Raw genomic sequence first — 24,640 nt, forward strand, 5'->3', positions numbered from 1 at the left:
ATCTTAATTCCATTAAGTTGGTCCAGGGTATTACAGCATATTATCAATCTGCCACAGAAAGCTAAACATTTAATGGTTTTACCTCAAACATCTCACTTTCTCTGTGAAAACTAGAGCTAGTCAAAACAATTCCACTGAAAACAGTTTTTGACAGAAACTGGTATTTTTCCCCCTAAAGAAATATGTTCATTTTATTTGAATTTTTTCATGCCAAGCACAGTGTGGCCCTGACCAACCTGGGGTCCATAGCCATAGGTAATAAAAACACTAAACTATAACCCTGTCCTAAAACTTCCACACTGCACTGATATTGCAGGTATCACAGATCAAATCTGGTGAAGAGATAACTATACAACTCTCCTGGTGATCCCCCTCCTGTGCTCTGCTGTTCCTTATACACTCTGTGAAAAGTTGACAATTTATGGGGGTTTTGGGTAGATAAGAAGGAATGTGGGGGAGGAGCTTGTTAATAAGTCCATTAACTGAGACAGCTGACAAAAATCATCTACCCTGAAGTGTCCCCCCAGCACTACTGAAAAAGCAAGGTTAGCAAACATTTGTATATGGGGCACTCCAATTTCCCTTCAAGATATTCTGGATTCAAGCAGTGGGATGAACATTCAGGGCCACAATGACTACCCTGGTTAGCAGAAGATTTAGAAAGGAAGGACCCTGGGGCCGCACTCTGCAATGGAAAGAAAGAGCAGAAAAAAAACAAAGGGAGTTCTCTCTCAGGAATCACTTGTGCCAGCTAAAGGATATTATCTTGACATCAGCACCAAACTGCTGTAGAAAAAAGAAGGCCACCTTAAATGCTGCCACCAAAACAAGAGGCATCAGGTCAGATTCTGATCTTGGTTCTATTGACATAAATCTGAAGTCAATCCAGATTTATACCAGCTCAAATTAAGTCTAGCCCATTGATTCCAGCATTTATTCTTGCCCAAATGCCTCGGAAACCCACCTTTTATTTGTTCCCTGCAGCCACCTAGTAGGATTAAATTGCCTTGCCAATTAAACATGAGGTGATTGAACAGCAGCAGATGCTTTCAAGGATGGCACCTGTATCCTCTGTTCTTTGCCAGGCTGGAAAGGTAAGTGAACAGGGACAACCAATGTTTTTTCCAATTTTCCCATTTTAATTGGTACGTGCAGGTGAAAGTCACAGAATGCTGCTGAACCTAAATTATAAATCTCTTTCTGTGAAACTGAAGCATCTGGATTTCCACTTTTTCACACGCACAAAAGGCCCTCTTCCCTACTGCTTTTACCCAGGGCTCTTTAACCAATATTAATATGGATCAGCTGTAACACACAGTCACCAAATGCACATAACACAAATGTGAATGCTCAGGAGATCTCCCTAGCTTTGTGACTCTGCCACCAATAGGAACCATTAGACATTCAAAGAGGAGCAGTCTTGAAAGGTTTGGAATGGGTTCCAATTTTTTGCCTGTAGCTACAAACAGATCAAAAGGAAGATAGATTTAGTATTTTTCCTAGTGAGGTACCTACACAGTAGTTAAAGACTTTGCTCCAAAATTTTTTAAAAAAAGGAATTTCTCCGTGCGAGTGTGTGCTTGCATTTTTATGTAGCTAGTTCAATTTGCGCAGGAGGGAAAAAAACAACAACATGGAAGAAATGTCAGGCACATTTTCAAGAACTTCAGGAATCTTGAGTAGTTTCACTTTCCCTGACCACGCTTTGCCGGCTAACTTCCTTGTATGCCTCCATAATGTAAACATTAGGGACCCCGTACTGAGCAGTAGCCTGACAAATGGCACTACAAACATGGGGGCATATTCTGATACTCTTACTCATGCTTCCTCCAAACACTTCAAGTAGGCGCTATTCCATGTCAGAATCTGGTTCACAATTTCTCTAAGTATCTAATAACTGCATGGAGCAATGTAGATGTGTTGTTGTGGGTGGTGGTATGGCATACTAAGAAGACAAGTCGAACTATAATACTTGGATCAAAATCCAAATCCAGATCCTGCTTCCTGCCCCCAGCCAAAATTCAGGGGATCCAAGTCTGGGGTTCGATTTGTTTCTAGATTTCAGTCTGGCTCTTTAGAGGGGGCAAGGGCTAATGTGTTTACCCTCTGTAGCACCAAGTTTCTCAAAGATAAAAAATTTAAACGCAAACAGTCATTCTGAGGATTCCTAATTAACAGGATTACGCTAAAAGCAGAATGAATGCCTAACTCATATGGCTGTGCAGTCACTTTCTCCTTCTGTACGTTTAGTCACTCATCACTAGCTTTTTCCCAGAATAGGATTTGTTAAATCTTCCTTGAGTGACTTCTGGTATATACACAAAAGCTTCTGTGGATTTTTCACTAGCCTCTTACAACAACAGAAGTCCTTCTCCTCCTCACTCCAATTCCGTCATGTTTCTCAATAGGCCATCTCTTAAACCCTGCTGTGACTGATCTGCCCTGCAAATCTACAGCTTTTTTGAGCTGCTTCTTCACAATGTCTTTAAAGATCTTAAAATGAGGGTAGAGTTACATTTTATAGGGGAGATTATATACTGACACATTAGTGATTTCAAGAAGAAAACACTTTCTGTAGAAATTTTTAAAAAATGCATTCAATCACTCTAGCTAGATGCCACAGTCCTGGCAAACCCCTTTATCAAATCCCATTCACTTTCCTTTCAAGTTTATCTGTCCACATCCATCTTTTACTTAGGGTTCCTTCAGTGCCACTAAAAGAGGGAGGGGCAAGTAATTGATGATGTAGATAGACAAAGAGTTTTTTTTATCTCTTCAAACATATAACTGAAATACATCCACAGTATACTCACAAAACCCTTTGGTAATGGAAAATGGAGCTAAAAGGATTTATGCATCCTGCCCCTGTACTGGATAAATCTTAAACTGCTTTAAATATCTTCCCCTGGTAAAGAGCCTCCCCCCAGCAGCCAGTGGTGATAAAGGGTGAGGTAAAAGAAAATAAACAATTGAATTAAGTGTTTCAAGGAATTTTGCAGGATGAATTCTTAAATAGCTTTGTGGTTTCATGTTTACAACCGAATCCTGAGTTTGGCTGATTAACCTCTTTGGGTAAACACACTTCCTTTCATGTAAAGCCTGCCTAAGGCAACAATGAAAAGTTCCTTAACCATTTTTGTGCAGTATGGAAAGCTTTGTACCTTCCGTGAAATTCCCCATCCCGCAGACTCCAGAAAATATACTGTCAAAGAGTTGGGCCCTATGTACTCTGCAAATGGACCTCATTTCCTTCACCAGGTCTCTTTGCTCATATGGTGCACCTGCGTGGCAGACTGGAAACTCCACAGCACAGTCACATGGAGATTTTTGCACTGAATTAACTATGAAAATGTATGATACAGTCAATGGGGTACATATTGCGATGTTTATTTTGATAACGAATGTAATTTTTTACATGCTGCCCCCAGATTTTCAATGTACTGCACATATTTGTGCTAGGAATGCATAACTGCATGAGCTCAGCTAAAGGACAATGCCAACAAAAGAATATATGGGTATAAACTGGCCATTAATAAATTTAGGCAGGAAATGAGAATAAGGTTTCTAACCACCAGAAGGGTGAAGCTCTGGAACAGCCTCCCAATAGGAGGCTAACCATCATAGGATCCAAACACATCAACCACACCATCAAAGGCTCATTCACCTGCATATCTACCAATGTGATATATGCTATCATGTGCCGGCAATGCCCCTCTGCCATGTACATCGGCCAAACTGGACAGTCTCTACGCAAAATAATAAATGGATACAAATCAGACATCAAGAATTGTAACATTCCAAAACCATTAGGAGAACACTTCAATCTCCCTGGACACTCAATAACAGACTTAAAAGTTGTCATTCTTCAACAAAAAAAACTTCAAAAACAGACTTCAACGAGAAACTGCAGAACTGGAATTAATTTGCAAACTTGTCACCATCAAATTAGGTCTGAATAAAGACTAGGAGTGGCTGAGTCACTACAAAAAATAATTTTCACTCTGTTGATAATCACTCCTTCTTGTCAACTGTTGGGAATGGGCCACTTCCACCTTAATTGAATTGGCTTTGTTAGCACTGACACCCCACTTGGTAAGGCGACTCCCATCTTTTCATGTGCTGTATATTTATACCTGCTTACTGAATTTTTCACTCCATGCATCTGATAAAGTGGGTTATAGCCCACAAAAGCTTATGCCCAAATAAATTTGTTAGTCTCTAAGGTACCACAAGGACTCCTCATTGTTTTTGCCAATAGGAGTAGTGGTGACAAAAAACCTAACTGATTTTAAGATGAAGCTTGATTGGTGTATGAATGGCATTATATGACAGGATTGCCTGCAATAGTAGGGGACTTGACTTGATTACCCAGGAGGTCCCTATCAGTCCTATGTTCCTACTGAAGTTGTCCAGCAGGGAATTGAAGAGTTTGGCATCTGGGCCATCTGGCATCTGGGCAATTGTGGAGGAATGTTTGGAGCTCTGTTAGTTAATAAGCAGTTGAGGTTTATGGCCATCACAGTTAGAGGATACTTCTGAGAACAGTGGAGGTGAAGGCTCTGATTAACCATTTATTAGCCAGAAGTGGAAAAAAAAGAAAAGTGGCAACAGCAACCTCTCTTTCCCAGCCCTCATGAAAAATGGCTCACCCACATAAATACAAGTTAAGAGAGACCCACTCCTGGAAATGGTGCCCCCTAATTTTTTTCTACTCTTTGAACACCCATCCTAAACAGAAGAAGCATATTTATCATAGGAATACAGAGCTGAGTGGTTCTCTTTCTTTGCTAAAGGTCCTTAATTCACCACTAGTCCTTATTGCACGGATCCATTCTGAGAATTAGTAGTAGTATAGTTGTAGCATCTGCATGCCCCAGCTCCGTTGTGCAAAGCACTGCACAAACCTATGATGCACAGACAGTCCCTGCACTGAAGGTCTTACAGTGGAAGTATATGATGAGAGAGTAGGTGGATACAACAAATAGATGGGGAGAGGGGAGAGGAGGGAACACAAGGTAACAATGAAGTGTTAAAAGCCTATTATATCAGACCTAATCCAGAAAAGCATGACTTTCTTATCAGTCAATACCCAAGATTCCTCAGTGCTCCTTAGTTTGTAAAGATTTATATTTAAGCCTGCACAACCCTGTATATCTCTGACTGGCTAATTTTCCTCCTAATGGTGCATTCCATTATAACCGGTTTGCCCCAGCCTTTTAAAATATTTTAGAAATGAAAGGTATGCAGGCAATGCTATTGGTGACAATAGAAATTAATAAACATATATCATGCCATAGGGCTATGGTACAAAAATCATTGTCTTTTTTCATTCAGGTGCCAGAATGAACTCAACTATACCAAGACACAACAAAACACTCCTGTCCCATAAGGGGATAAAACAATGACCTCAATTAAATTATACAAGTGTCAATTTTGGCTGCCTGGTTGACAGGCCAGCTGATTTTCATTTAAATGCCTTGAAAGTAGATCATCTGGTAGGACGCGGTGTCCTCCACTGAGATCTTTCATTCAACCTGTCCTCTCCAAAGTCAAACCCCCAAAGTCTGTGACAGAGTCAACGTTTGTAACTGCATCCAATATCCGTATATTGGTGTGTATGAGTCTGTTGAAAAAAACAAAACCGTTGCCTGTACACTTACAAAATCAAACCAATCCCAGAAGTGCATGATGCCATAACACGGAGTCAACAAGCAGCTAAATGGCATAAATCAAGCAGTAAAGTCTATTTTTTTATGGAATGAGTGAACTCAAATTTCACTATCTCTGGCCAGTTAGCATCCTCACCAGGTTGGTTATGATCAGCTAATGCTACCAACGGATAGTTGTTCATAGCTTATGTGAAGTGACTTGCTGATCTCAGTCCAATTCCCAGGGGAGAGATGTCCACATGACAAAGACCATCAGCACAGCTGACATTAACTGGTTGTGGGTTGTCAGTCTCAGCAGAGAAGCCAATGATTTGAACGAGCATAGAATATTAGATGCACCCACTCTTCCAAATCTGGACTGAGGCACATTATCAAGGCTGGGGAGGCGGGGAGGAGATACTGCCCTGGCACAGGCGTGTGCTCTAACCACGGGCCCACAGTCTCCACATCTGTCAGTGTGGCACCTCAGTTTTAACAAGCACTAAATTCACTTTAAAAAACCAGAAGCAAAATAAGAGGAATTTGCAACTTTTGACTGCAAATCCAGTTATTCCTTGGCAAATGCCACAGGCTGGAGTAGGGAAGAATCTAAACAGTTGATCCAAAGTCTATTGATGTCAATGGAAAACATCCCAGGGGTGTTAAATCAGGCCCTAACTGAGCTGGGTGCTGAGTAGAGTTGGGCAGTATAAAATTGCATGAAAGGGGGGAAAAGCCTAGCAGCCTGGAAACTTGCAAACTGAAGCAAGTATAATTGCTCTGGTGATGTCAGATTTGGAAAACACTCTGTAGCTTTCAACTAAAAGCCATCATCCATTGGTGACTTGCCTGTCACATAGCAGTAATGTTAACTGTTCATTTCACATTTCCCCAAATGATCTAAAGAGGAGAAAGAAAAAACACTGCAAAATTCGTATCCAGCCATAATATTTAAGGGTCCCAACTCTTAAATAATAAACAGGTATGTAGATAAAAACAGAATTAAAAATTTAAAGCCCATTAATGTTAATGCTCTACTTTAAAAAAATCCTCTTAAAATTAGCATCACCATTGATCATGCCCTTGGTTCAAAATGAAGTTTGCTGTTTCTTAAGTCTCCCTCCATCTGTCACCCAGGTAGTGCAAATAATGTGTTTGCTTACTTCCATACACTGTATATATATACATATACACACACATATAAAGACAGCTCAAATGATATGTTTAGGAACTGAGTCACATTAAGTGATTTGCCCAAGGTTACAAGAAGCCGCTGGTTGTGCCAGGTATTGAACCCAGACCTTCTAAGTCCCCATCCAGCGCCCTCACCAGCCTTTCCTTTTATGCTATATAAGGCTCAGCCCCACACTTCCATGGTGCAGGGTATGTTCTACATCTGTTGACCTCTGTGAGGATTGAGGTGTTCCATTACCTTCAAGCCCTGGTCAGTGCCCTGCAGTATCAAGCTTATATAAGCCAAGAGGTCACTTTGATCTGTAAATACTAATTGATCTTGCAGTAACTAATAAATAAATCTTGGTGAAAATACTGAGAGATACAAACAATAATGAAAGCAAAGAACTCAAAAACTTGTAAAAAAACATGACACCTCCGCCCGCCCCTTGCTAAATAATTTTATCCAGGAACCACAATCACCCCAAGGGGGCTTTGTAGTAGTTTTCACATCCTTGAGCTGCTGTGTTACTGCTTCTCATCCTTTCCTTCCTCTTGCTCTCATTCTCCATATCACACATCATCAAATTCACAGAATGTGAGCCATTTAAGGCATCAGAATTATTGCTGAAGGTGAACAAGAGATGAAAGTCAAGCACCATGCTTGGCTTGCCTTTTGGGATTCCTGACATACTCTGTGCTGCATTTCGTCCTACTGAGGTGTCATGCTTAAAATGTTACACAGCCTAAAGAATGGAAGAAACAAAAGAAAGCAGGAACCTTTTGCTATGGCTCTCATTTTCCGATTAGAAAAGTATTTGTAAAAGACTTTTGAGCATACAGCAGTCACAGCCATATGGGCAACATATAAAGAAGGAATAATGATGAGATGTTAATCCAAAAAACAGTTTGACCCGGGAGCCTATTTCAGAGCTGATTTACATATCTGACATGACTGAGAGGGAAATTACAGTATCCCAGAAATACCATATCTCTGTGTTAAGAAATCATGAGTTCCTTTTACATTTAATTATTATATTCATTGGCTCCCCTGGGGAAGGTGTCTAGTTAATGAGTGCTGCTTCTAAACAAAAATAAATGGTATCGTATGAATCTGCAATCATTCTATTCCATCAGTCTGACATTGCAGCTCTGCTCATTCAGTTACAAGTTGTTTCCTAGGGTAGGCTCTGATTCATCACCTGCCAAATAACTACCCACACATTTAAAGCTAAACAGATGCCTAATAGATTGGCTGAATCAGAGTGCGAGAGTCCCCTTAGGTTTTTCTCACAGATGGCGAGAGAACCTGGCCACACCTACTTATCTGCAGTGGGTGGCTCATGTGCAAGCCCCAGTTTCTTACTGCTTGCAAGGGGACCCTACCCTTTGTGAGCCTAATTAAGTTTCCTCTGATGGAGGACCAAAAGGACAATTAAATGTCCCAGCACACCTGGGAATAACTTTTTCCTAGGGCCCCTCAAAGAGAGGAAACAGTGAGGGTAATTAACCATTGGAACAATCTACCAAGGGTCATGGTGGAGTCTCTGTCACTGGCAATTTTTTAACTGGCTGTTTTTCTAAAATATATGCTCTAGAGATTATTTTGGGGAAGTTCTGTGGCCTGTGTTATACAGGATATCAGAAGGGTAACCACCTTTCTGTATACAGTGCTATAAAATCTCCCCTGGCCAGAGGCAAAATCCTTTCACCTGTAAAGGGTTAAGAAGTTAAGGTAACCTTGCTGGCACCTGACCCAAAATGACCAATGAGGGGACAAGATACTTTCAGATCTGAAGGAGGGGAAAAAGGGTTTTGTCTGTCTGTGTGATACCTTTGCTGGGAACAGATGAAGGATGCAAGCTCTCCAACTTCTGTAGAGTTAGTAAGTAATCTAGCTAGAAAATGTGTTAGGTTTTCTTTGTTTTTTGGCTTGTAAATTCACTGTGCTGGAGGAAATGTATATTCCTGTTTTTGTGTCTTTTTGTAATTTAAGGTTTTGCCTAGAGGGATTCTCTATGTTTTGAATCTGATTACCCTGTAAGATTATCTCCTATTCTGATTTTACAGAGTTGTTCTCTTATCTCTTTTTTTTTTTTTTTGTTCTTCTAATAAAGTTCTGATTTTTAAGAATCTGATTGGGGGTTTTTTGGGTCTTAAAAATCCAAGGGGTTTAATCTCATCTTGTTTTTCTCAAGCCTCCCTAGGAAAGGGGGTGTAAGGGCTTTATTAAATCGCTTGGTGGTGACAGCGTACCAGGTTTTTAACCTAAGCTGGTTCCCAAGACAAGAAAGAAATCTGGGCCTTGGGGAAGTTTTACCCTAAGCTGGTCAGAATAAGCTTAGGGGATCTTTCATGCGGGTCCCCACATCTGTACCCTAGATTTCAGAGTGGGGAAGGAACCTTGACAGGAACAATCTACCAAGGGTCACGGTGGAGTCTCTGTCATTGGCAATTTTTTTAACTGGCTGTTTTTCTAAAATATATGCTCTAGAGATTATTTTGGGGAAGTTCTGTGGCCTGTGTTATACAGGATGTCAGACTAGATGAGCACAATGGTGCCTTATGGTCTGGGACTCTATGAATCACAGACATTTTCATTCTGTTTTTAATGACGTCCAACCAAAAGTTGGGAAACACCAAGACTGAATCTTGTTCAGTTTTAGAGACAAAGAGTCTACTCTCATTATAAAAGGAAGCAGTTTGAGTATAAATGGGTTTTAAGTTTGTTAATTACTTTTTCCTATATTTTTGCTTATTACAAATGGTTGTTCTTGCCTTTAATATATATACTTTCAGACAGTCATGGGAGTAGTTAAAACAAGATTTCTAAAGAGGCACGCTGGTAATTTTGTATATCATTCTAAATGAGTTGTAGCTAATGGCCTTATATAGACCCTCACAATAAAGGCAATAATTAATCATTATAATTGTTTACAGTTTCAGGAACTAAATTCACTTAGATGAGCACTGGAATTTCAGGACTCTTCTGTGAACCAATCCCCATCTGCAAAAACTTTGAAGTTTCTCAACTGCTTGCTTCATACTTGTGAAGGTCACCTCTATTTCTATCATTTCAATGGCCACTTTAGCTAACTAGCTAGTACATTTTGTTTTCTAAAACAAGTGTTTTCTCTCCTTTGCCCTTCTCCTCTTGTCTGATTGTGCAGCGATGGTTTGCTGCTCTGTTGCACTGCTGTCAATTCTGAGGCAGGAGAATCAGCATCTTCGAAAGCCCCTGCTTATGACTTCACGGCAGGCTAAAGCAGAGGCCAGGTTGTGAGGGATGAGATCTCTCTCCACAGAAGTTCCTAGGCAGGCTGGGTACATTCAGGGGCACAGCCACCACATCCATTAGTTACCCCCCAACATGTGATGATTCAGCAACTCCACAGTAGAGTGCATAGGCTGCAGGGGCAACGGCAGACCAACTACACTGGTGCTGCATGCCTTGGGTCTGTAAAGATTGTGAGGATAGATTTCATTCATCTCCCTACCCCTTTTTCCTCCCCCCACAGAGGTACTCCGTGCATAGCCCCTCAGCTTTTGCATGGGTGGTGTGAATTTCACAGAAAAACAGTGGAATAGAAAATGCCTGTCAGATATAAATGATCTCTCTTTTTTTTTTTCCTCCTTCCTAAGTTTGTCCCAGTGTGAAACACCTTCTTTCATTCTGTGACAGTTACATCTGTCAAGCCTGCCTCGTTTTGCATTCCTCAGTGCTGGATGCAAGCTAAGCAGGTGCTACAGATGCTGGTTTGATTAGTGCAATCTGTTGATATTGTTACTTGATATTTCAAAACCAAGAAAGAAAGAAAAGATGGCCCGGTGACAACACTCCACAAAATAAATTGGTTGAAACATAGTTGTTCTGCTGTGATGGTTTCTGCTTTATGTGCCCATCCAAGTAACAGTGGCACTTTCCCAACAGATGGTCTCGGGGTCTTTCTGGTGTCATGGGATGGGATAGCAGAGCATTTCACAGCCATGTGTTGGAAAGGTGACTTCATGGTGCAGGAGATGCATTCTATCTACTTGGGCTGTGTGCATTACCGGCAGATGAATGGCTAACCTGCGAGGTTTGGATGGCAATGCCATTTATGAGTTATGCATGTGAAAACAAAGACTAGCAAGGAAGAACTGAGCACAGGGAAAAATAACGACTTTGTGGCTATGGCAGTGGGCTGGGATTCAGAAAATATAGTGCTAGCTTTCCCCCACCCTTTGTGGCTCTTTTCTAACTAGATTGTAAGTTCTTCCAAGCAGGGCCTGACTCTTATGGTGTGTTTTTTCAGTACTTATCACAGTGGGACCCCAATCTTGGTTTGGGCATCTTGACACTATTGTAATGTAAATAATAAATTATAAGAATAGTGGAGAGAAGTTTCTCTAGCAACTTAGTAGGAGTACTGCTTGTAGACCAGCCAAGGCTCCTTGAATATGCTGCATTTGCAAATACAGCAATTGCAAAGACCAGAATAGGAATGTTGGGTGACATAGCTGGATAGCAGAGACATCAGCTTGGGTTGCCTGACCACCATTTGATAACATGCTGATTAAGAGGAGGCACCCACAGAAGTCAGCTTAACAGGGAAGAGGATAAAATACTAGAGACTCGGGTGGACCTGAACAGTTTGAGACAGTGGGGAGCGAAAGAGGGGTGGCAATCAAATGCCACAATGGAAGAAGAAACAATTTTTAAATGCTACTCAAAACCCTGGAAAGTGCAATTTTCCCAGATTATTGTGTCAGATTTGGAGGAGCTTTGGCTCCAGCATCCCATTCTCCTGGCTAGTGAAGAGACAAAAGTCTCTAAGTCTGTAACAAAAGCAACTGCTAAAATGCCATCTGTCAGCATGAGGATAGCCATCCAGATTGGAGTTCAAGGGTTTATTTCTTCCTTTTCAATTCTCTTTCCTGACAATGATACAGCTGTGTTATCACTGCCCCAGCTCCTCCAGTCATCTCAAGGAGGCAGTACCAACTATTCACAATAGTGGTTATGACTAGACAGAAATATGCAGCTAGACACCAGAAATAACTGTTAAAACATCAGACGGGATTCCCCCCTTTGGGATCTGTTGGTTCAAGGCAGTGGAACGGAGGCTGTGAGCCCTACATTTTTGGAAGGTCATCCTGGAGTGGGGCTGCAGCAGATGATTGGTTCATTCTGGAGCCCAGAGCCAGCCAGCCCAAAATGGATGGGTCTAGCCTGAGAATGTGAGGGGCCATGTTGGTCAGGGTATGAACTGAGCCAGTGGATATTCTAATCAGCCTCCAGAAGTTTCGAGGCTCCCTGCCAGACATTCAAGTTTCCACACCCAGATGGAATCCCCAGAGGTGTGTGTGTGTAGGTACTCCTGCCCGGCTTCCTTCAAGCAAACCCCAAGTCTGGCTCTGCAGCCCCCTCAGGCACAGGGATATGTACAATGAGCCCCCATGTCCTATGAATCTGGTCTGCTGTGTTCACCTCTTCACAAACCCTATAGGTAGTTTAGCCTTCAAGATGCAACTGAACCTTCAAAATACATTTGTTCTCACTGCTTAGCATAACGCTTCATGGATATTCAGTCTAAATGCCACCCATCTTACCCCTTAAATAGGAGATGTGGCGTTGCTGTGAAGCACTGTGCATGGCAGCAGTAGGCAATGGAATTAGAAGTGTGATCTGACAGCAAAACAAAGAATGTGACCTTTTCTCCAGGTAGTTTCTGCTCATGATTTTGGAAAAGGGAATTTCCTCAGACCTGCACAAAATCTTTGTTATGTGAATATCAGTGGACAATGCTATTTTGCTAGCCTTCTTGAAATCACTTCAAACCTGAATAGTTCACAGCTTGAAGATCCCTAAGCCCCTGATCATTTTTGTTTTACTATTTGTTTGTTTGCTAGCATCAGACAGATTAGGCCAGTTTCAGTGCTGATATAAATGGATACAATGCTGTTGACTTCAATGGAATTTCACCCATTTTCATCCAGAACAAATTTATGACAGCTTAGTAAGGCTAGCCTCATAGCGCTATAACGATTTTGTCTCAGTCCTGAACTGTAGCACTCCCTTTCCTGGCTATTCCAGTTCTCTGCCTCCATACAGCTCTGCTAATGCACCTCCACCATACATCTCTGTTCTTTCACTCCTGTGATCCCCACACAGCTAAGTCAGCGCACTCCAGTCCTGACGTACAGCACTTGTATCCTTCTAGTCCTGCAGTCTTAAGTCTCCTCAGCACAAGGGACACTATCAAGTAAAACTGTGTGTTTCTTTCGTGTGAACAAATGTCTAGAGACCAGAATGAGACATCTTATTTTTAAAGGTCCCAAATTCCCACAACTCTGACTGATTTCAGTAGGCGTGGTGAGGGCTCAGCACCTCAGAAAAGGAGGTGATAAATTCATTTTCAGCTGTGTCCTACCGATAAACCACTAGGATTCAAATCCAGGTCTCCAGAGTGCCAAGGCTAATACACCAGCCCTCCTGCACCAGTGAGTCTGCAGAAGATATTGGCTTAGCAGGCTTTAATATCCAGGGGTTATTTTGTTTAAAGAGGAGGCTTTGTTTCTGTACCACTGCATCAGAAATGAGCCTTCAAATCATGCTTTCCCTGAGCCATGAGAATGGGAAAGCATTTTCTATTAAATCTGCCTAAAATGACATGCTATTTTCCCCTTGCTGGCCCCTCCCTCCCCCTTCTGCATATAGCGCTTGAGTGGGGTCGACAGTTTTATGCATGCAATATGTATTCATTTAAAATACTTTGACCAAATGATAAAGGAAAATGTTAATTCATAAATAACCTTGGGCTGCAGCAGGCCTGGGATGTATGTATAACTTATATCTGCACTCAGCAAACCGAAAAATGACAGACTGCCCCCGGAGTGCAACAAGCCAAAGCACGAGCCATTCAGCTGAGCAAGATGGAGAGTCCTTGCTGTGTTCCCTTTACAGGCTAAGTTGGCTGTGTGAGTTGAAGCAGTCAGTGCCTGAGTCAGCAAATCAAAGGTGAAAGAGAGACTTCAGATGTGCACCTGGTTGCCGCTGTGAGTGTGAGCCATTCTACTGCTGGCAGGTTGCGGCTCCAAGTTGGGCCACTGTGGGTTGTAGTTCTGATCTGGACATCCACTTAGCATTTGCTTCCTTGCATGTTTCCAAGCAGAAGGCCTGGGAGATACATTTTGCCCAATGTGTGAGATCCAGGCATTTTAGTAGTTCGATTTTTGCCAGATAACCTTCGTTTGCAAAGGTAAATCCCAGAGCTGTGAAGCTGGATTGCCTCCAAGTTTGCAGCCTGGGGATTTTCATGAAAAGAGCTGCCAATGCAAAAAAGCTTCAGGAAAGGTTTTCTTGGGACCTCGGTGACATTTTACTTATGTTTTTATATTCTGACAGAAAGCAGCTTTTATCTCTTTGCACCATTTGATTTTTTTATTGTTGAATGATTTTTAGGTGATATCACTGACAGTGGAGAATAATATTCAGAAAATTCTCCTACACAGTTCTACTAATGCACCTCTGTTCTATATACAACATCCCCTTCTCTTCTAGTCCTGAACCTCCAAACAATTATGCACCTCACTCCTGGCCTGCAGTACCTGCTGCTATTCCATTGTTGACTGTCTTCTCTTCTCAAAAGGCATTGCTAAATTATGCTCCAGTTCTGTGATGCAGACAAACGTTTACTAAAGATTAGCTTCAGATCACCTACATCATTTTCATTGTTAGCTAATCCATATTTGAACCCTAATTTGTATTGTTGCAAATCTGATGAGGAAATCCAGTGGGCCTCCTTTCCCTTACTCCACTTAGATTTAAATTAAGCCCTAATTGTTCTGAGTCTGACAATCTCAGTAATTAATAGATGACACAAATATGTTCAGAATTACAAAAGCTGTATGGAACACGGTAAAATCATGAACAAACTGAAGAGACCTCAGTTCTGACAATCCCTTTACCTTCCCAAACAAATTTCACCAGAAAAAAAAGTTTTGAATGTAATGACACTAGAATAGAGAAGAAAATCCCACAAGTTTTTATTTCCTTGCAGTTGTAGGCTATACAGGTACAATTCCCCACAGGTCACAGATTCCCTTTAGTAACAATGCAAGCCATTATTGTTGAAGTTTTGGTACTTTCATCCTGATAACTTTTGAGCACTGTGTTTAAGGGTGCAATCAGTTAGAGCCATTTGCATGCTAATAAGCTACAAATTTAATGTCCAATAGTCTGAAAAGAATAGGGTATTTAACTCTGTGATTTACTGTACAGTGGACACCATGCCAAGCAAATACAGTGGGGGAAATGTGAACTTAAGGCATTGTATACATTAGCCTCTTCTTCCATTGGTTTGTATCTCTCTCTCTTCTGGGAAAGAGAAAGTGACCCCAGTATGTTTATAGATGAGGTTCACATCTATAACCATAGTATAATGCTTTTGTTTATATATTTCTCAGTGGTGGCAATGATCCATCAATGGACCAAGATTCTTTGAGCCAGTGCAAGATCTATGTTGTCATTTTCCTTGATGCACCTCACTCATCACGATTACATTCCCCTCCTTGGTAGGTAGATAAATTGAATAACCTAGCTGATGGCAGTGTCATCCCCATTGGTTGTTCGTGGCATCATAAAAGGGCCTCAGGAAATCACAGAATTCTTACAGTGACCAATCTAATGATACAAAGGGCAGACTGCTAGAGAAACCTTGCATGGCAGCTTACCCCTGGCAGAGCCATTCTAGTCTATGGAGTGAGAATCCATCTGCGGAAATGGATATTCTCAAAGGGATTCTTTGAAAGCATAGACTTCAGTGCATGATCGGATGAAGTAGCGGGATACCTTTCAGTTCACAGTGGGAATGTTGCCAAATTTTCCACCATCTTGGAGTAGCTGCTACATCACCATGTCTCTCTGTATGTGTAAAAAGCTACCATGAACTCTCTGCTATATATTTGTCTCTTTCGCTGAAGTCACAAACCCTATCTGCAAAGACAGAACCCAAGGTTTGAAGTTCTGGTTTAAAAAGTTCCAAGATTGATTGATTGATTGATTTATTATTATTATTAGAGTGCTAGGCACTTCCCGTGGCCTCCATGGGTGGTATTTAAAATTCAAATTCTCACTGAGCAAAATATTAATAAAATTAATATTTGCAAAATTAATCAAACCCCATTAAATATTTGTGTTTGGTTCTGGGTTTGCTCTGCATCTTATCTGATATAGCCCATTCTGCCCACCCTAAGCGATAGGTTAGATTGTGTCTTGACCTAGCCATCCATGCAGGGAAGTAAGATCATCATGTATACTTCTCTCCAGGTTACCCAAGTTCAAGTTTAGTTCAAGTGTATAGGCATAAATGGAAGTTGTCTGTCCTCTGTCTCTCATAACCAGAGCAAACAGGTGGAGAAAGGGAACAGGAAATGTGCTGGCCAGTAAAGCCAAGCCAGAGCAGAGGGAGAATTAATTTTCTGCTGGTCTTTACTTGCTGATATGTCTCAACAACATGCCAACCTATACACAGTGCTGCACACAAGAGCAAAATCTAGTCCTATGATTCCAACATGTTGAAAACTATTATGGATTCTGACAGACACCTCACAAAACAGGAAGGAGGACAAAGAACAAGTTTAGGACACTCAGCAAGACTGCTAACTTCCTAAATTTATCACCCCACTGTCTTTCCTATTTGATCACAGTTAACTGAAACCTCTGGTAAACAATACAGTAAGCAAGCAAAATGCTGTTTGCAGTTCATCTTTGACAGACATAAACATTGCAGAATTAGACCAATAGACTGAAACTTTAATTTCACATTCAAACCTCTCTTAAACCAGTCACCTCTTAATGTGCTCTGATGAGTTATTAACACTTTAGAGAAGACCAATCTTGTTTCAATAGCATTGATTTAGCAATAATGGCTTTTTAAAATATTACCTCCTGCCAAGCTAACACAACAGAGAATTTGCTTAAGCTGCAGAACATGGGCCAGCGGATCTTAACTGCTTTGTTATTGGCACAGAATTCATTGGTGGAATTCTGACATCATCTGCATTTACTAATTAATAAAGACTTGAGACTACACTAAAGTACATGCCTCTCTTCAGTTCACATAGCAGCTAAAAAAATGAAGGCAGGATTCCATCCTTTCATTACTGAATCAGTCCAGGGGAAAATAGGTTTGTTGATTGGGTCAAAATATCCCCTAAGAATGTGAGGTGCAGTTTAGATGTTATTGGCATCTCCTTAAAGATATCCTCTTCACTGTTTTTTTTTGTTGTTTTAAACAGAAGGATGCCGACCAGCTCAATGCAATGAGAGAGGGTGTAGATAAATACCCATCCCTTTAAAACGAAAGCCTCCCAGGAAAACAGGAAGTTGTTGATTTCCCCTTAAAAAGAGAGAAACTCTGAATATTACATGTACTTGTGCCAGAAAGGCAGAACGCTAAAGAAGTAGGTCCAATACTGTCCAAAGCAGAAAGGGTCCTTGTTTGGAGTTTATCAGAGTGAAGGAGGTAAAAATCTCCAGAGATTTAAATATTCAGACCAAATATTCACAATGAATAACGTCATGTGCTATAGAAATGCCATATATGTCTGCAGTTATGTCAGTTACAGTGAAAAGCAGCATTTGTCTAATATGCATCTCTCACCACCATTAGAAAGCACTGCAGAATAGTTTTGCTTTGAGTTGTTCTTATAGAACAGTCCTGAAGAATTTAACAGAAACATTACTTTTGGATTTTAAAATGTCCTATAGAATTTAGTATAGATTATATTCCTGTTACAGGATTCCCTAGGATGATTCAAAACCATGTAGAAAGAATATAATTCTTTATGTAATTTTTATAGTAATCATTCATCCTTATTACTTTGTAGGTATAAGACTTTGCCATAAGAGCAGAGAAAATGTAACCTTTGAAGATTATCAGTTAGTTATATATGGTTCCAGGAACCTAAATGATTTGGGCTTTAATTCTTTACCTCTATTTATAAGTTTGTATACTTTATGCATTACTGAAGTAGAAATTTTTTTTTTGGCCAAATCAGATGATGCAAAAAACACTTTATGAACTGAAAAAAAAAATACATAAATAGAAGAGTCTTGAAAGAGGATTGCAACCAGTCAAAATCACTAGCTGAATATCTATGTGCATGTGGAGTATGAAGCATCCAGTGTTTGGAAATCAGGAAAATAACAGAATTCAGGGACTGGAATGTTCTTGACAGAGACATAACAAGGCTGTAAAGGAGAATCGCATAAGAAGTTGAAAACCAGAATAGTATGTGTGGTGTTATGTTCTGATTTGTCTTTATCAACTTAAGAGTTGATCCTTTCCTCCTAAAACTCCGAGTGGATTTTTTTGAATTGGATGTGTGTCAGTAGAGAAAGCGCTCATGCTATCCAATGAACTGCGCGACTTTAGCAGATTGTTTTTACTTGCAGCTGTTTTCCAGCTTTCAAAGTTCAGGTTTGGGTTGCAGCTTTCTTTGTGAACGTTTGATTTATTATTACATGTGTGGTACCAGAAAATTCTAAACATAGGAGAAAAAAAATCACAGAATAGAAAACGAGGCTTCAGACTGGTCAATGAGAGAGGAAAAACCTAGAGGACAGAAAGTGCCTGAAATAGGGAACCCAAATGAATAGGTAGGTGAGCCTTGGTTGCTGTGAACAAGTGGGGTGAAGCACTTGAAGCAGATAGGGCAGGAAAAGTCTCCTGGAACACAGAGTACCCTGGAAGCAGGAAGACAGAGCATGTGGCTAGGAGGATAAGGATTATGATGGGGGCAAGGAAGTTGTGGCCCTGACTGAGAGAATGCCAAAAAGAACATTCCTGGTGAATCAGACTTTATAACCTCAGCGAGCAGCATGCTGGAAGCTTGAGGCCAAGGGGTTCCTCTTTTACGTAACACAAAAAGACTTAGCTGGCAAGCCCATTTTAGAGCATTCAGAGGAGAAAGATGTCCATTAAAAATCCCATTAGGTCATTTCAAAACTTCTGCTTCAAAAACTATTAGAGGTGGGTTGTTGGTTTTTGTTTTTGTTTTTTAGAAAAAAAGTTCTGGTGCACTTTACAATTTGCCATGTTTTAAGACTCCTTCGACCTTCCCATCCCTGCTGTACAGTTAGATAAATAGGGCAGGCTGCATTAAAAATGAGCAGATAGATGGAACTTGCTTCAGTGAAGAATGATACGTGTCCCTTGCTGCTCCACTGAAATGTTTATAATGCTCACTCATGGTTATGAATAATGCTCTTCCTTATCATCTCTCCCCTAAAGGCATTGCGATGTTAAAATTTAGAGGAGAAGCTCTTACTGGACTTTCCTTTTTAAATTCAGTTTTAAACTTGAAAAGGAAAAATGGTGGTTAGTGTTCAGGCAAGTGTGGGGCTGATAACAATGGTCTGAACCAGCTTAGACAAGAGCTGTGCAAACTTTTCTTCAGCACCAACCCACACAGCTCTTCATTTCTGATCTATGGCACTCCAGCCATTCTTGTCTCGCCTTCCCAGCCCTTACACTCCTCTGCTAGGACCTGCTCCAAAACCCACTAAAGTCAATGGAAAAACTCCCATTGACTTCACTGCACTTCAGGCATGGTCTCAAGCATTCCTTGCTACTGCAGTCCTGAGCTTCCCTTGAACGTAGACCACTGGGCAGTTGATACCAAACTATCTCATGGTTTTGTGATGTGCACTAATAGGGGCTAAACTGAGACTCTCTCCTTTTCACTCGAGAACTAAACCAGGACTTCAACTAGCTCTCTAGAGCAGCCTTGCCAAGGTCTGAGAAAAGCCATGGATCTGATTCAAGCATAAATTATTTCAATTATTTATTTTGCTTAAAATAATTAAAAAACGGTGACTAAAAGCTAAAGAAACAGTGACTACATCAAGCAGTGGGAACTCCCCTCCCTTGAAAATTCCCTGACAACAACTACACTAATTAACATCATGGTCCACTGACTAATTGTAAAAGAGAGGAACCAAGGGCTAAATAGGTATGGAGAGAGAATGATTCTTTCAGCTCTAGAAATGCCTGCACAGGGTCAGGGGGAAGGCATTTCAGCGAGCTGGCTAGGGGAAGCATGCCTTGCCTCAGCCTTTGGAAATCATTAGGACTGCTCATGTGAGTAAGTGTTCATCAGTGCAATCTAGCCCTTTACTCTCTACTCCTATCAGGCTAGTAACTTCTACCAGCATTAACTTCACCACAAAATGATTAAAGAAAACCATTAACTAATCTGTCATATATTCATAGAGCTAAGCAGATGGATGCCCAGCTGCCATGCCCATCAACCAAGCCTACTGCCAGTGCTGCTATTTCTGTTATTTTGTACCCTTACCAAGCTTTTATAGGGGTAGCTCTACCAGTCCCTGTTTTCTTGGATGATCTGCAATGCATAGCTCAGAGAAAGAGAGGGAAGAAGTCTCCTCTTCTTTCAAAGGCTCTGGCCAAACATTTTGTTCCCTTTAGCAAAAGTCTGCATTCCATTACCTGGTAATTACTGAGATCCTACATTAAATAGTTCTGTCTTTTTCAGCCTTTGCTCTTAACACTAATGAGAAACTTTGGGAGAGGCACGCACACACACACACAAAAACCAGTTTTGTATCTTCAAACTTAAATTAATCAGGAAAATAGGCAACATTCTCTGCTACATTCATCCTTATAAATGACTCCAGCTCTACTAACTACTAGTGAGAGAGGGAATTGCCTCTTTGTTCTCTGCAAAGCTCTTCAGTGGGCTGATACTTTGCAGCCTTCAGAGACTGAAAAGCCAGGAGGAATGGCTCAGTAGTTCAGTCTCAGAAGGCTCGTGGTGGTGGTGGAGTGACTTTTCCCCTGTTAACTTTCAGTGTAGAAATACCAAAAATTCAAGCCTGAAGCCTAACTTTATTATTAGGCATATGCAGCTTGGGCTGCTTCTGTATTTCCCTTCTCTAATAAAGCAGTGCAATGCCTTCTGGCTTGCCAGTCTTCATGACTTTTGAGGAATTTACACTCCCTTCTCTCCCTGACAGACTCTCTTTATCCCAGACAAAGATCATTGCTCAAGCTGCAGAGCTAAAAGACCCTACTTCTTCTCCTACTTGTTCTCCTGTAACAATCTAATTAGCATTAATTTGCCATGTTCCCCTCTTTATAAGAGGGAAGTAACCACATTCTCTCCATCAAGTCCTAAACATAAAGGGACAAGCACTTTGCTGCATCCTGAGTCTCCCCCAAAATATACATTTCTGCACTGTTCAGCACTGTCACTGGATAAATGAAGTGCTTTGTTCGTACACGTGAGTAATTTTAGCAGAGACTGGGTCATTAGGCAAGTACTCTTAGTAGGTTCCTTTTCATTGAGTACATGGTTCACTCCTGAGGTAACTAGTCACCTGACAGCAATTAAGCCCAAAGTCAGGCAATCAACCTGGGGTATACAGGCTAATGAAAAAAACCACACAACTGCAATGAATTCAAGGGTGTGCAAAAGAATCAACTGTCTGCTAGGAGAAAGAACCAAACAGATTGAAAGTTGTTAATTGGCCGGTACAGCAGGGAGAGCCCTTTCATACTGCTGCTTATTTTTACATATTTGCCTTCCACTCTCACCCTCAGAGACCATGGTTTGGATCCTCATTTAGAACACATGTACAAGGAAATTTGGTGGATTGTGGCTTGTGGAAACATGTTTGATTCATACAAGGACATAACTGACTGCCTCATTCACAGGCTGAAATAGCAGCAATGCTGCAGGTCAGAAACAATATCTATCTGCAGAATTGTGCATGGGAAGTTTGCTGCCAACAGTGTAGTCAACTCTAGTAAGATCTCTCATCTACCCTCCCAGGAATGCTAATGTTTACTCTCAGGTTTTTTAATAAGAAAACAAAATAGGTAATAGTCAGACAGAGCTAAAGTTGCCATGTATTCCTGAACGAAGAAATCAGAAACTTGTAGCACAGGGATATAAATGAAGCTCCAAATGATATAAAGCCCAACTGTACTCCCATTGAAATCAAAGGATGCTTTACCATTTACTTGTATGGCCCAGTCTATGTCTGGGACACCTAAAACTAAATCTCCTGTACAGCTGCTTATTCCAACGTACTGATATCTAAGGGAGTCTAAGGACTTGTCGACACTTAAAACACTACAGCAGCACAGTTCCACCACCAGCTTAGGTACCCCACCTCCCCAAGAGGCTGTAGCAAGGTTGACGGGAGAATTCTCCTGTCGACCTAGCACCGTATACACAGGGAGTTAGGTAGGTTGAACTGCATAGCTCAAGGGTGTAGATTTTTCAACCCCCTGAACGACATAGTTATACCGACCTAATTTCCTAGTGTAGACCAGGCCTCAGTAGGCATCAAAAGAGAAGAAGGTAGAAGAACAAAGGACAGGGAGAAGAGAAAGATACATATATAACTACACTGGCAGCAGCCAGAACTTCTGTGCCAGTAGGGAAGTGTGTTCACAGCTTTTGAACCCTGTGAGACCTCTGAAACATGACATTTATCTGTTTTGATCCTGGATACCTTTCTCAACCTGGCTGGGGGTGGTGTCAGAGTAGTGCTAAGTGCTGCAGACTGGCTCTGTCTGATAGACACTGATAGCTGTCTGTTCATGCAGACATCTTGACTGGGGCTAGAGGGCACAATGTGCATGGAATAAGAATAGCTTTCACGGTCCTGGAAAAAATGTATATTGCTGTTGTTATTATGGGTTGACTGAAATGATTCAAGTCAGGAAATTCATGCTTAAAACAGCAACTTGGCCTTTTGTGCCTGGTTATATAGCAACGGTTTCAGATCAGAGTAGGATGAGAAAGATACAGACTGGATGTGTTTAGAATTCAATAGCAAGGTGTTAAAGCAGGTGTAGTGCATCCTTATTTCTGAGTATGGATGTATTGTGAGAACCTTGTGCCGTAGACTCAGGCTAGTTCATTATGAAGAGAGAGCAGAGAATTGTCAGGATGGTAATTTTCTCAAAAATAGTTCTCATTATTTACAGTACTGGTAGCCGAAATCTCTTGCTGTCACGAGTGCAACAAGGGGGCCAAGTAATCCACCATCTGTGCAGTCTTCCTCATACAACCACTGCAATTGTTGCATACAAATTATCTGTAGGGTAACAGTGGTGACTAGTTAAGTTACCTCAGATTTTACAATGCTCTAGGACTCTGGGCATGGCATAGATACATGCCTTACTGTACCTGAAACCCCATGCTGCTACAGGGTATAATTCATAAAGTTTAAATGGCTGAGAATTTAAAAATCGGATGATAACAGACCATGAATTCCAGTCATGATTGAACCTGGTGATATTCTATACAAAAAGAGCTTTCAGCCATGCTTATAACTGTTTCTATCACTTCATAATACGCATCAGAGTAACACACAGACAGAGTGATAATCCTGGAATCTTAGCATATAGATTATCAACAGCCAAGAATGTGACTTGAACCGTCATGCACAGAGGAGTGCTTTCTCAGCAGTGGGCTGGGTAGGAGTGACACATGTAGTGCTGGAGCAGAAATGAAACTGCAAAGCAGCAAGTGCACTGAGTGGAGGAATCTCCCTGTCTGTCTCTGTAATTTCTTATATGGCAACCAACAGCATAGTACATGAGTCGGCAGCCTTCCACCTGCACAGAAGTCTAAATAATGTTCTAATAGCAGGACATATGGGACACTGTGGACCAAAAAAAGCCAAAATACATAAAAAAGGAGTAAAGCAAAGGAAATTCTTCTGAGTCTCCAGCAAAAGCTTAGTGTTGGTAGGTCTGCCTGGAAAAAGGCCCAGAGATGGGAAGTGGTTGTTTTCTTTTCAAGGGCATGCCTCTTGAAGATAGGAGAGAATGAGTGTGATATGTAATGTGGGGACCATGAGGGCTGTATAAATGATGGTAGTAGGCCTACAACAGAAGTAGAAAAGTAACACGGTGTTTTGGCAAATGAAACTGGGTTGAGCTGTTGCCAAATTCCAAGTTCTATTTCTCAGTGTGCAAATAAATGTGTTTTGTTAGATTTTGTTTTCCAGGGTTTGGCACACAGAGAGCTGTGTGAGCAACAGAACAGAAGAGTTTGCTCTCTGCCGTGGTCTCTGAGTTGCTCCCTGTGAGACAGACAGTGTTAAGCAGTGATTGCTGAAAAAGGAATTGCCCTGCATGTTGTTTATGACCATCTCTGTTTCAGGTCTGATGTATGTGTTTAAATAAAAAAAGTTACACTTAGAATACACCCAGACTCTATGCCACTGATGTATCCTCCACTGGGAAGCTGATCTGCAAGACCCCACACATGTGCCACCACTTCTGATGTCACAATCAGATACTTGTGTCAGAAATAGTGGCAACAATGCAATTGGAGGTAAACCTGACCTTTTAACCTACTCTAGAATTCTTATGATAGGAAGAGCCTCCAATCTGTTCATTTCTTTACCTTTTAAAATAAGTGTAACTTTTTATGGCTGACATATGAAAAATAAAATCAATAGCTGATGTCTATTTAAGGCCTTACTCAGAAGAAGTGGTGTGTGTTCTTGTGCTCCCCATGTTGGGTTTGCAGTTGCAGTTTGCTAATGCAAACACTGTTTTGAGAAAACTGCAGCTGTGATCCATGACAACAGTGATACATGTCAATAAAATAAGATTAAACCAGACATGTCAATTTAAACTTTAGACCTATGTCTGGACACACAAGAGTATTTGCCAAATAGAAAAAGGATAAAATGAGGGGTGGAAGAAATTTTCTGTTTCAAGATCCTATGTGCAGGACATAGAAGCTAAATCCATAAAATTTGTTCACTTCATTATTTTTGCATT

This window comes from Natator depressus, chromosome 7, assembly GCF_965152275.1.
Source record: "Natator depressus isolate rNatDep1 chromosome 7, rNatDep2.hap1, whole genome shotgun sequence".
NCBI classification, from domain to species: domain Eukaryota; kingdom Metazoa; phylum Chordata; order Testudines; family Cheloniidae; genus Natator; species Natator depressus.